This window comes from Eleutherodactylus coqui, chromosome 8 (genome assembly GCF_035609145.1).
Source record: "Eleutherodactylus coqui strain aEleCoq1 chromosome 8, aEleCoq1.hap1, whole genome shotgun sequence".
Taxonomy (NCBI): Eukaryota; Metazoa; Chordata; class Amphibia; order Anura; family Eleutherodactylidae; genus Eleutherodactylus; species Eleutherodactylus coqui.
Genome location: NC_089844.1, coordinates 84,192,806 through 84,205,219, shown reverse-complemented (window position 1 = coordinate 84,205,219; position 12,414 = coordinate 84,192,806). Strand labels below are relative to the sequence as shown.

The following is a 12,414-nucleotide window of genomic DNA, read 5'->3' as shown; positions in this document are numbered from 1 at the left end:
TCAGATATTTGTAGACAGCTATTAAGTCTCCAAATTCAATATTTCGATGGAATTACACGTGACCCTATATTCATCAAGGCCTAAGGATAGAAGTTTTTTATTGTTTGTTTACATTCCCAGGCTAAATATAAATAAATAAATAATATCTAACCAAAGAGGACAAGAGCAGAAACAATATAGTCCCAATACTGCTGAAGAATGGGGCAGCTCCACAGTATATGAAGCAATGTACTTCGGCTAGCGCAACTCCTCCAACAGTCAGCCTCACAATTAGGGTACATTTGGGCTAAACGAACTGATGTGTAATGCCATCACAACATTATTTTCATTATTGTCTCGACATGTGAACAACATTTGAGAGCTTTATGTGGCAAGTGAAAAGTTTGCTTCTTCTCCCCATCAATAGCTTCTTGTGCTAACTGCCTCTCCCATTCTCCTAATGGATACGTTTTCCACGGTCATGGAGTAAAGTATATATAGGTTTCAACCCTTTGATTCCTCTTGAAAACATCTTAAATATATGCAGGTAACCACAAAACACTGAGGGTTTGTGGGGAACCAAGAAATGATGAATTTGTAGGTATTTATAGTATTCCCCTAAGTTTCAGCACTTTCAATATGATGATGAAAGAACTAAGAAAATAACTTGGTCTTTAAGTCATAAAATAAGCAGTCACTGAAGGGTGAAAACAAAACGTTTGGTACGGTGTTAGCCAGTAGAGACAAATGTGATTGTTCTCAGTAAGAGAAACCAAGTAATCTTGTAGATATGATACCTTTTAATGGCTAACAAAAATACATGATGTTAATGTGAGCTTTCCAACCTACTGAGGGTTCTATTTTTGTTAGCAATTAAAAGCTATCATATCTACAAGATTACTTGGTTTCTCTTACTGAGAACAATCAATTGAAGAGTTAGGCTGGGTTCACACGGGGCATAATTGCCACGGAATTTCCGTGCACACTTTCTGCACGGAAATTCCGCCTGCAACTTTAACCCCCGGGATTAGCCAGCAAAGTGGACGAGATTGAACTCTCTATGTGGAGAGATGGCAGTAGAATGCAGGCAGTAGAATGCAGGCGACGAAGCCGCTCCAAAATCCACGGTAAAAAGGCAGCGGGTTTTGAAAGCTGCATTTCTCCTGTGAAAATCTTACTGTATTTCCGTGCAGTCATTCCATGGGATTTCAGTTCCGTGTGAACGCAGCCTTAAAGCAGCATCTGGCCGCAGTATTTTTGATTAACGAAAAACTCCATAAGAAACTCCATGAAAAACAAAAACATTGGGGTACATTTATTATCAAGCTTGTACCAGAATTTTAGCCTTAAAAAGTCGCACGTCTTGCCAGTGCAACCTTTACTTAGATTGGTGTATAAAATGGCGGTATTTTAGCGATGGGACTTTTTTTCAGTTTTCACCCATCTACTAGATGGGTAAAAACTGTTAGATCAGTGGGGGTCCAGCTGCTGAGACCCTCACCGATCCCAAGAATGGAGAACCCATGTCTTCTCTATATTATAGTTGGAGTTACCGTCTCACATTTCTGTAGTGTAGTGTAGTGGGGAATGGAGTCACATTCTCGAGATGAGTGGGGGTCCGAGCTGTCGGACCCCCACCAATCTATCAGTTTTTATCCATCCGGTGGTAGGGTAAAAACTGAAAAAAAGTCCCATAGCCAGAATAGAGCTTTGAATAAATATGCCTCACTGTTTGAAAGCAGACTTTATTCTGTTATTCTTTGTTTATTACAAAGCCCAATAAAAATTATGAACGCAGCAAAGAGTCAGAATTTAAATCGCGGCACTTTGCCGCATTTTACTCAAGTTTTCGGCCGCAGCATCGCTGGGCAGACACCAGCTTTTAGCACTCCTCATTACTGATACTTGAACAGACTCCGCTCGAAAATTGCGGCGCTTTCGAGTGGCTGCCTGAGCGGCTCCATTGAGAACAATGGAAGGCTCTGACAGCGTTTAGCTGAAAAAATCGTCTGTGTGCGGGACGCCTCAGGCAAGTTTGACGTGAGAAGATTGTTACATGTCTGTAATATGGATCTATAACACGGGGTATTACAGATGACCTTACAACTGTACCTCATCAGTATTTCAGCATTGATTGATCGGTATGTGTATTGATTAACTTGGTTTTATTTTCTACGGGGTAAATACTTACCTGTGCTTGTCCAGTAGAAAGTAATAGCAATGAACGCAAATCTAGAGGCAAAAACGGAAAAAAGAAGAGCCCGCTGCGTTCTTAAAACACGCCCATAAATATTACAGTTATGTGAATAGACTCATAGATTTATATTAGCTCCATACTGCAGTCCGTAAAACACAGACCAAATATGGAGTACAAATGCGCTCGTCTGAAAGCGGTCTTAACGACAGTGAAACCTCTGATCTTGTATGCTGCTGTGCTGCAATCAAAACTGGTTGCTGCATACAAGAGAAAAGCAAAGTGGATCTGCCTATGATTGCATCTCACAGATACCCTATGATCCGAGCTATATCCAAACCTAGGAAAAAAATGTTAAAAATGATTAAAATAACCGACCAAAGTAAATAAATAAATATGAACAATATTTTTACATTTCACACATTATTTATTATACAAGGGTTACAAACCAACAAATAATAGACACATACTGTGTTGGAATCACCATTTACTCGATCGCACTTATAAGTTGCGATGCACTTTGCAAGAAAAATGACTTGCATCCTTGCACTTGCGATGGTCAGGCATGTGAAAAACATAAGTGGAATCACATCACGTGATGTTCCAATAGCATAAACAGAAAATTGCATTGCAGTTGCGTGAAACTCACATTTACATGCAAGTGCAATGTGATTTTTCTTTTGCTTCCATAGGGAATAATGGCCGATTCTTGAACAGAATCATCTAAAAATTGGACGTGCTGCAATCTCTATCTCACAGCAATGCTGCGAGGGAAATATCACTCATCTAAATAATCCCTTTAAAATAATATTTTTTTTTCCATGGGCAATTTCTAGGCATCTTGCAACACACAGAAATTGTGCGTTAAAATGACTAGTGTAAATGCACCCACAGGGCTTATTCAGACGACCCTATATCGGCCGGGTATTCACACCGGCCGATATACGGCGTCTCTCTCTGCAGGGGAAGGAGGCTGGAAGAGTCGGGAGCAAAGCTCTGAGCTCCTGCCTCCTCTCCACTCCCTCTCCGCCCCTCTGCACTATTTGCAATGAGAGGAGGCGGGACAGGGACTGGGCTAAGTTTCGGGAATTAGCTCCACCCTCTGTCCCGCCTCCCCTCATTGCAAATAGTGCAGAGGGGCGGAGATAGTGCAGCCTCCTCCCGCTGCAGAAAGGGATGCCATATATCGGCCGGCGTGAATACACGGCCTATATACGTTCGTCTGAATAAGCCCTAATGCTGACTTCACACAGGCATAAGCTCATTTGCACGTACCTAAGCACTGCGTAATTATGGAATGAACAACACTTTTTTATGTGCGTATCAATGTATTTTACTGTACTTTTAGTGCCCCCAAGGCATGCTCATCTGCACACGGGACCGACTGAAATGGGGAATTAGTTCCAAATTCTTTTTCCTGTGAAATGACACAGGGTTCCATGCATGTCTTTACTTATTGCAACCCCATTCACTTCTTATTTAGTGCATAAGTATGCAGAAAAATAGAGCATGTTCTATTATTTTTTTGGCGCAAGTGATATGCACATACAAAATACGTAAATGTCAATGAACTCATTGATATCTATAGCTTCTAGTCTCTGCGTATTGTGTACGCAACGTTTGGATGTCTGCATCCTTGTTCCAGACAAAAAAACTAAAGCAAAACAGAACTGAAGCAAACTGAAAGCCTTCAATTTTTTTGGAAAACCCATTGAAATCAATTGGGAAAAAACTGATCAGTTCATTTCAGTTTTATATCCCCCCAAAACGGAGCAGAGACATGGAAACCCTGAACTGAACCATAACGCAGGTGTGAAATGGCCCACTGGCTGCTATTACATGCAGCATCTGCAAAACACAAGCAGAACTACGCTGATTGCAGCCGGCACCTCGACTCATCAGTTCTATCGCTGTGACAAATTTGAAAGCTGACCACAATCAGCATTTCTCTGCCTGCATTTTGCGAGTAGGAATGCTGTGGTGTAACTTGTTTTATAAATCTGTTACATTATTTATGTTTTTTGGATCATTTATCCTAGTAAGGGGACACTTTATAATCAGCTTAGTGTCATGGGACACTTCTAATAAGTAGACAACTTGTTTAAAATGAACCACATCAATGAGTCTATACAAGTCTACTGCAAAACGTGTGCACGGGACTCAGAAAAGAGTCACATTTTTGTGCCGCACAGCGACTTCAGAGGAGGACACTACCAGATCGTGGGAGCGGGTGAGCATGCCCAGTCAGCGGTCCATTCATTTTATTGGGGCTGACGGAAATAGCCAAGTGGCCCCCACTTGGGTATCTCTGCAGTCCATTGAAAGTGAATTGAGTGCTCCATTCAGTCTCCTCCTCACTCTGGTGGGCAGAGCAGGGGAGAGGGGTGCAGTACCCTTGAAATAGGGAGAAGTGGGGGCACTGGAACCCTGTTCTTGAAATCAGCAGAGGTCTCAGGGGTGAGAGCCCCTCTGATCAGCAAGTTATCTCCTAACTTGCAATTGTGGTACAACCCCTTTAACTGAGATTTCCCTAACTGCATACATTAAAATGGATTTTCGAAACTTGATAACTCCGGTAAGGCCCAAACTAGCCTGGCTTCAAAGGGTTAAGAAAGAAATGTTGAAGTAGGAAGCGAGTAGTCAGGAAAAAATAGACTTAGTAATTGGAATACACTGAATATTCATTCACAGTGTCCACAGTCGCTGTAAATACAGTTTCACTGCTTGTGTCACTAGATATGTGATATATAAGTGATGACATTCCCTCTCGCTATGCAAACATTGCGAAGCTCAGCAACGAGAACCTTATACTCACGCATGATTAGCATCTGTCAAGAGTGGTAATGGAAGCCATGTAAAACAGCCAGCGCATCTTATCTTCCATCAACATACGTAAATGGACCACAACCTGCAATGCTGTTCTGCGTTGACCTTTTACACAAATGAACTTTGCAAAACCATTAAAAAAATATAAGTCAGAGGATTGGGTGAACACGTTGGAGCTATCAGGGATGTGCCTCAGTGGTCGAGCCGCAGTAGCTTGTGTTTTATTTGATCGTCTTATGGTTAATTATTTAACGGCCTTCTCAAATGGTACCAGACAACATTCACCTACAGCGACCGTCTTGTGTTTTAATGGAAAAAGGAATGCAGGTAGCATTGTTGTTTACCAGTCTGGGCACGGGAGGCTTTAAAAAAAAGCTAAAATGTTCTTGTTTAGCAAAGAAAATCTCTCTACATGAATCAGCACCTGCCAGCATTTATTCTCTTCTGCTAGTATTTATTTCTCTTCTAATGTAGTGTGCCCGGATGGGAGGTAATGTTCACAGTGGCAGTTATGGTATACATTCCTCTCCCACCCGGTTACCCTACAGTGAAAGATTGGGGTAAGAGCTGGTCTTAGCTCCCTGCTGTGATGTATCCATCTAATGTGATACCACCAGTGGAAAAGAGCCCACTTTTATTCAGCCTACAGATGATGAAAGCAAAAGTAATTTACAATCCAGGTTTTCAAGTCCTGTACTGAAGGTGGTGGCTTTAAGTACTGCTGCCTCTCTATTTGCTCTGTACTGCTGATGTGGGCCTTCAACCTGCACTATGCACTTTTTCTATGCAGCGGACTGCCACCAATAAGATTTTGATGGCCTGTTTTGAGGATAGGCCATCGATTTTAAAAAACTCAGTTAACCCCTTTAAACTCTTTCAGTGATTTTCTCTGCATGGTGACACTCTTGGCTATTGCCTGTACACAGTCCTACTACCAGGGCTGTGAAGTTGGTAAGTTAAACTTCTGACTTCTCTATTTTTCTACACTTTGACTCTGACTACCTCATAATAGCTCACGTATAATAATAATAATAATAATAATACGTTTACTGTGCTAGAAAGGCAACATCATGGCATACATAATATTTATTATTTTTATTTTGGAGTTGGAGTCGATTTTACTGATTCCGACTTTGCCCAAAAGAGAATCTAACTCCACAGGCCTGGATACTATACAGATCCATTCACTTGGGTACTATGCAAGATAATTGCAGTAAGTAATCTTTCACTTAATTTTATGGATCATGGGGGTCCCAAAAGTCGGATCCCATCCATTAGAACATTATGGCATAACCTAACAACATACATTTAACATAGGAATACACCTTCAACAACACCACTGCCACGGATATTGTATGCTGCTATCTTGTTACATGTGCTTCTTAATGCTTTAGCAGGGCACTTGCTTGGGTTTGTACGGATTTAGTGCGTGTTTTCCTATGCTAGGTTTACAGCATCTAAGCCCATTCATGTGGATAGTGATTTTACAGTTTTGGTAAATATCCGGCAATGAACAAAATCGTAACAAATCTATTAATCCCACTGGAAATGTGTTTTCCAAAGATACACAAAGCGGGACCGAAATGTTCCCAATTCATTTTCTAAGCAAGCTGAACAGCATTTACCACTTGAGAAATTTCCACACTTAAATAGCGTTACCTTTTCAAGAATTTTGCTATGCCTCTGCCTGCCGTATGACATTTCATTTTTCTAAATATTCAATTTCTTTGTATTGTCAGCACTTTTGTGCCATCTGTTTATAGCTTGCTGGCTCCGGTTCATGATTCACTGTCAAAATCTCCTATGTCCTACAGTTCCAGTCTGCGTGTGTATGACCTTTATAACCTGATATGGGAAAAGTAAGCCAAAATAGGGAAACCCCACTGCCTTCATTATTGCGCTCCCTTAGCCAAGATGCATGCTCACCACAGCCGACTATGGAAAGCATCTGTTCATTAAAATACAATTGAGCACAGTCTGTTCTGTTGCTGTATAACGGAGGCTGCTAGGTGTACATTTCACCTTTGTTAAGCCTAGACTGCTGTCTCACATGAGAAAATACGGTGCACTGCGGCATATCTGCTCCTTTTTTTTTTCTTAAAACTGTGACAAAGAAGCATGTACAATCCACTTTCGGTGCTCAAATAGCATTACTGTACATTATCCAAAACAGCACTGTTCAATGAAGAAACAAGAGAATATAGCTGCCTTTCCATGGGTTTGGACACCAAGTGTGAGAACAGGTTAACTTACTATAATTATATTCATATACTATGAATATGGACAATAAAAGAGGTTGTCCTAAGAAGACAACTCCTGCTAGGGCATATGGACATCATAGAGTAGGGTCTACTTGTAAGGTCGTTACTCGTGTCTACCACCCTCATGCGGTTCTGGGCAGTTGCAAGCGTCCCTCTGCTCTCCCTGTCTACTTTTATCTGGATCTGAGGGGGTTAACTAGGTCTCTGGCTCTCACCTCACCTGTGGGATTAATAGGCATTACTCCTCTATTCAAGGTGGGTTGTGGCACTTCCCCTTTGCCTCAGAATAGGTGTGTCTTAGGTTCTGACACTCTGCTTTCTTTGGTCATCTGCTTCTGTCTGAGTACTGCCTGTTCTGTCGCAGTTCTGCCCTGTTCTCTGAGTTCTGTCTGATCTGTGTCTTGTCAGCCTCCCTGTGTTAGGTCTGTTTCAGGCCTTCTACTTTATCTGAGACTTCTTGCATATCTGATCTGTCTGTACATTTGTTTTCTGTCAGTTCCCATTCCTATTTATGGTTTGCCCTTACTCTGTCCTGCATCTGTGTGCTCCTTTGTCTGCTGCCAGTCCTTGCGTTTGCTACCCTATCATTGAAAGTCAGACCCGAGGCTCCAGCGCAGGGCCATCCTTATCAGGGCGATCGCCTCACATGTACATAGGGGTCTGCTGTTCTTTCTGCAGCCAAGAGTCAGTCTCCCTTTTCCTGGCAACAATCCTTCTATCCACGGAGTCAGCTGCCAACCACTCCAGGACAGGTCTCAGCCTGGTTGGTTGGTTCAGTGGATACACATTCTGTATAATCCATAACAGTATTCTAAGCCCATGGATCCCGCTGATCTCCTTGTCTGAGAAAGACATAACAGAGCGAATACGACTTAGGTAGGAGATGTGTTTCATCAGAGCATTTGTTTTGCTTCCCTGTGTGTGAGTTGTGCCTTAGTTCTGTTCCCTCTCTTATCTGTCATTCATATTCGTTGTATGCTTATTCACTGTGTGCTGTATGTACATTCGCTGTGTGCTGTGTGCATGCTCCGGTGTGTCCTCTGGTGCAGTGCTAGGCCCATATGGATAAGTCCTATATGTCTTTTGTCAGCCTTGTTGTTCAGTTGTCTGTTAGTTCTGCGTCTAGCCTTCTGGTGCTGTTCACAATCTGTTCCGTGGTCAGTCCCGGTATCTAGTCTTCTAGTCGCAGTATTTTCGTGTTCTGCATTTCTACCCTTTGCTCCAGACCCCTGTGTGTGAAGTCTGTTTCTCATTTTCCGTAGTCTGTCTATATTTTCCGTATCTTGAGTTTTGCCAGTTTCGTTTGGTTCTGTCTGATTCCTGTTCTTATGTCTGTCCTTTTGCTCCAGACCACTGTGTGTTAGGTGCCCTTCTCTCCAGAGGGACCCCTTTAAGGGGGAGGTACTGTTAGAGTTTGCTGCTAGGATCTGTCATTCTACATGTTTTCCCAGCAGCTCAGCTTCACAGGAGTGGTTTATTGTGCTGGCTCAGTGTGGTTTGCTCCAGTGAGCCAACCTCTCAGGTCTGTTGTTTATGTATACCATCTCCTTGGTCAGTGTCTACTAGTTTTCCTCTTGCAGTGTGAGCAGTCTAGTGTTCCTGCTTCTTTTAGGCTTTCTGATCTGTCTATGCTGGCATGGTTGCCAGTTTTGTTTCCATATCTGTATGTGTCTCTGTGCTGGGTCTGTTGTAGGCCTTCTGATCTGCCTGTACTAGCATTTTCACACATTATCAGTTCTGATTCTGTGTCTGTATTGTTGCTCTGTCTTAATGTGAACTGTGTCCTGTGCTTCTTGGATCATTTACCATCTAGGGCAACTTAGGTCCTTAGGTTCTACTGCAGGGTCATCCATATCAGGGCAATCACCCTGCTTGCAGGCAGGTATCCTGAGGTTAGTTGTCTCGTTAGAGTAGGGACTGCAAGACAACAAGGACCCTTGAAGTAGGCTTGCGGCTTAAGTGACTTGGCCAATCCACAAACTAATTCCTTATACTTATTATAGTAATTCCATCTGTTTATTCATGTGGGTGTGCTGGTGAGTGTTTTGGGTTTCTGGCTGTCTGTCTGCAAGTATGTAACCCGTCTCTCTGTTCTGAGTTCTGTCTGTATACTGCTTCTGTTTTAGCTCTGTTTGTGCTGTCTCAGTTCTGTCCCGCTCTCTGCGTTCTTTATATGTGGTCTGAGTTCTATCTTTATTCCTGTATCTGAGTTTGTTTTGAATTCCTGGCTACAGTCCCTTTACCTGAGGAGTCAGCTGCCTACCACTCTAGGATAGGTCTCAACTTGGTTGGTTGGTCCAGTGAATACACATTCCATATATCTTCTGTTCTGGTGGACTTTGAGCCACCCTTTTATTGCAAGAATAGCCAGTCATTGAAATGGGTGTCATGTAATACTACATTTTCGGAAATGTCTGGCGATCATTGGCTTTACCCCAGGAAAATTAGCTGAGAAGGAACCCAGGGTAATGAGTTGATCACCTTGGGAGCCACATTCTGAAAGGGCTTGTCTCTGATGGAAAATCCCTTTAAGGGGCCACTAAGACAAAAATGCATTTTTCCATCCCTGTTCCTCCTCACATGATTGTCTGTCACACACTGAATGTCTCCTATGTATATAGCAGTGACTTCCATGCAGTGCGGCCATCTATATGATACTTATCAGCCACTAATCTTGATGCTGAAATTTCTCCCTGCTTTCAATTTCACTATTCTGTACTATCGATCACTTGCTGTGTCAACACAGCATCACATGAGCAGCTAGAGCCTGCACCATCTCTGCCTGCAGGGAGGATAGTGTGATTTTCACTAGTCTGTATATTCTTCTAAATAAACTAGAGACCATAAGTACACAGTCAGGAGGCTGAACTATCATCTACTTCATTATAACTGTGTGACAGGAGCCTCTAATCAGCAGCAGTAACTATAAGATATGTTTCTTTCTAGCTTATGTAGTAGGGTCCATCACACAGGAATTAAGCTGACTGAAAAACTGACTTTTTTGAGAGAACATGAAGCCAAGTAAATCTCGGGTGTGCAGAATGAGATCACATAATCCTGACATGAGGAAAAGGACTCTAGGAGTTTCAGATAGAAAGAAAAATCTAAACAAGGTAATACTAGCAGACTTAAATTTGGGGGCTAACTACATAATGTATAAAAAAAAAAACATTTCAGTGGAGTGACTCTTTAAATATGAAATGTGTAAGTAGAAAGGTGCAGCGTGACCCATGTGTAGACTTTTAAGCTGCCCAATAAAAAATATATTTGACATTAAAAGATCTCTTCAGTACTGGATATTTTTATTCCTTGAAGTGTGAGAATGGGGGAAGCAAGTTTTATGTGCCCAAACCCTTCAGTTGTGACAGATGATGCACTCTACAAATCAGCCAATCGGAGGACACACATGCCTACCACTAGCCCTGGTGATGTCACCACACACTGATGATGCCATTCGGTGTGAGGAGTCATTGTTACTAAATGTTAAAAGCCATTATTGGGGTGGAATGCAATCTATTCTATTGACTGGTGCACTACCTTATTGCCCCAGTACCAAATAATTGTTCTTTTAAAACCCGCATTACAGAATTGGAGGTAATTGAGATAAAACTAATTTGGCGAAATTTAAAAATATGATCCCTATTTTGTGTCAGTCACTCCCATAGTGGAGTGTTGAATAGATTCATCTATGGTAGAAAAGTATTGGAAAATTCATAGAAATGAGACACACTCTAAAACTTTTCCCCCCAAAATTGGAGCAAGGGCTACATAAATTTTACAGTCTACCTAAACATCATATTTCTCAAAGTAGTTATGACAGAACATCTTTTCTTAAGATGCACTCTCCCACCATAGAAAATAGTGGCACATCATTAGCATACTGAATCACTTTCTGATTGGTGTAGTTCCAACTGCCGAAATAAACACTGATCCTAAGAGTAAAGGGGTTACAGTGCAATACACTACACAGCCGGTGGCCTGGAGTGATGTAGTATGGGAAAGAACTTTGAAGAGGTTGCAATGCTGCCACATTCCCAAGATCGATTTCGGTCTCGACAGTCTTAGCAATATGCCGACACTTTCTGTGATGGCAAGACCCCTTTAATGAAGGGGGAACTGTATTAAAAATTTTACCTATTCATGGGATTAGAATTATTTTGTCACTGTGTTCAGTTTGTAAATAGGGAGAAACTAGTACTGGTAGCAAGAGATGGCATTATAAGGTAGGTAATCACTAAGGTAGGTATATAGTCATTTTTATTATTTCATGTTTTAACCCCATACAGCCTAAATTTTATGTCCCATTAGGCCCCTTTTGATTAAAGTCTCTTTTTTGGCCAATTTACCTTTTTTACAGTGATGCGTGTATATTTTTAGACGGCCATTGTTCGGAGTGGTAAATAGTACAAATTGTAGATTCTGAGGTGATAAATCGGTAATGGTGAAATAAAGCCGCTAGGCTGAGGATCTTGCAAATATTACATCACGAAGAAGTCATAAGCTGTTTATATCGGTACATTTATTTTACACCAGTGTGTCAAGAGGGAATCTCTGAATACTTATATAGGGGACATTAAGTTGAAGGGTATTCTGTAGCAGATGGCAAAGACAACAGCATTTTCCATCAAGAGAAGCAGTAAAAAGGCTATTGCCGTATCATAGCTACCTTGGGAAAATTGAACCTTGCTTTTTAAACTATAATGAATGCATAGGTACAATTTAATTAAATATACTTCTCGTCAAAGTTTACATAACGAGTATAATTTGTGGGGATAAAGTTACAGAATAAAAGCATCTACATTATAAATAGAGTTGTTGGGTAACTGATACATAAATGTACACAGATGACAGTTAAAGCTTACACCCTAAAGGGTATCATGCTCAGAAAAGGAAAGAATTATGTTTTAGGGGGGGGGTTCAGGTTAGAAAAAGTTTTTAATCAGGCTGAGATGCAATACCAGACACAGCCTGTGGACAAGAGTGGCACTGTTTTTAGAAACAAAAAACCGTATGTATATTCACATATTGTCTACAGATAAACCTCCGTCTTTTTATTTAGTTATTATCTCCCATATCTTTTTGCATCTTGCCTGGCAATTGGCAAAAAATGGTAATCTTCAGATGCACCTTGTTTGAATGAAATTACGAAATTAT

General features: G+C 41.4%; 1 protein-coding gene across 2 annotated transcripts in view; it reads right to left on the bottom strand.

Moving 5' to 3' along the window:
* Positions 1-12,414, bottom strand: part of KCNH7 (potassium voltage-gated channel subfamily H member 7) — a 397,870-nt gene that overhangs the window by 214,042 nt on the left and 171,414 nt on the right. The gene's annotated exons all lie outside the window — the stretch shown is intronic.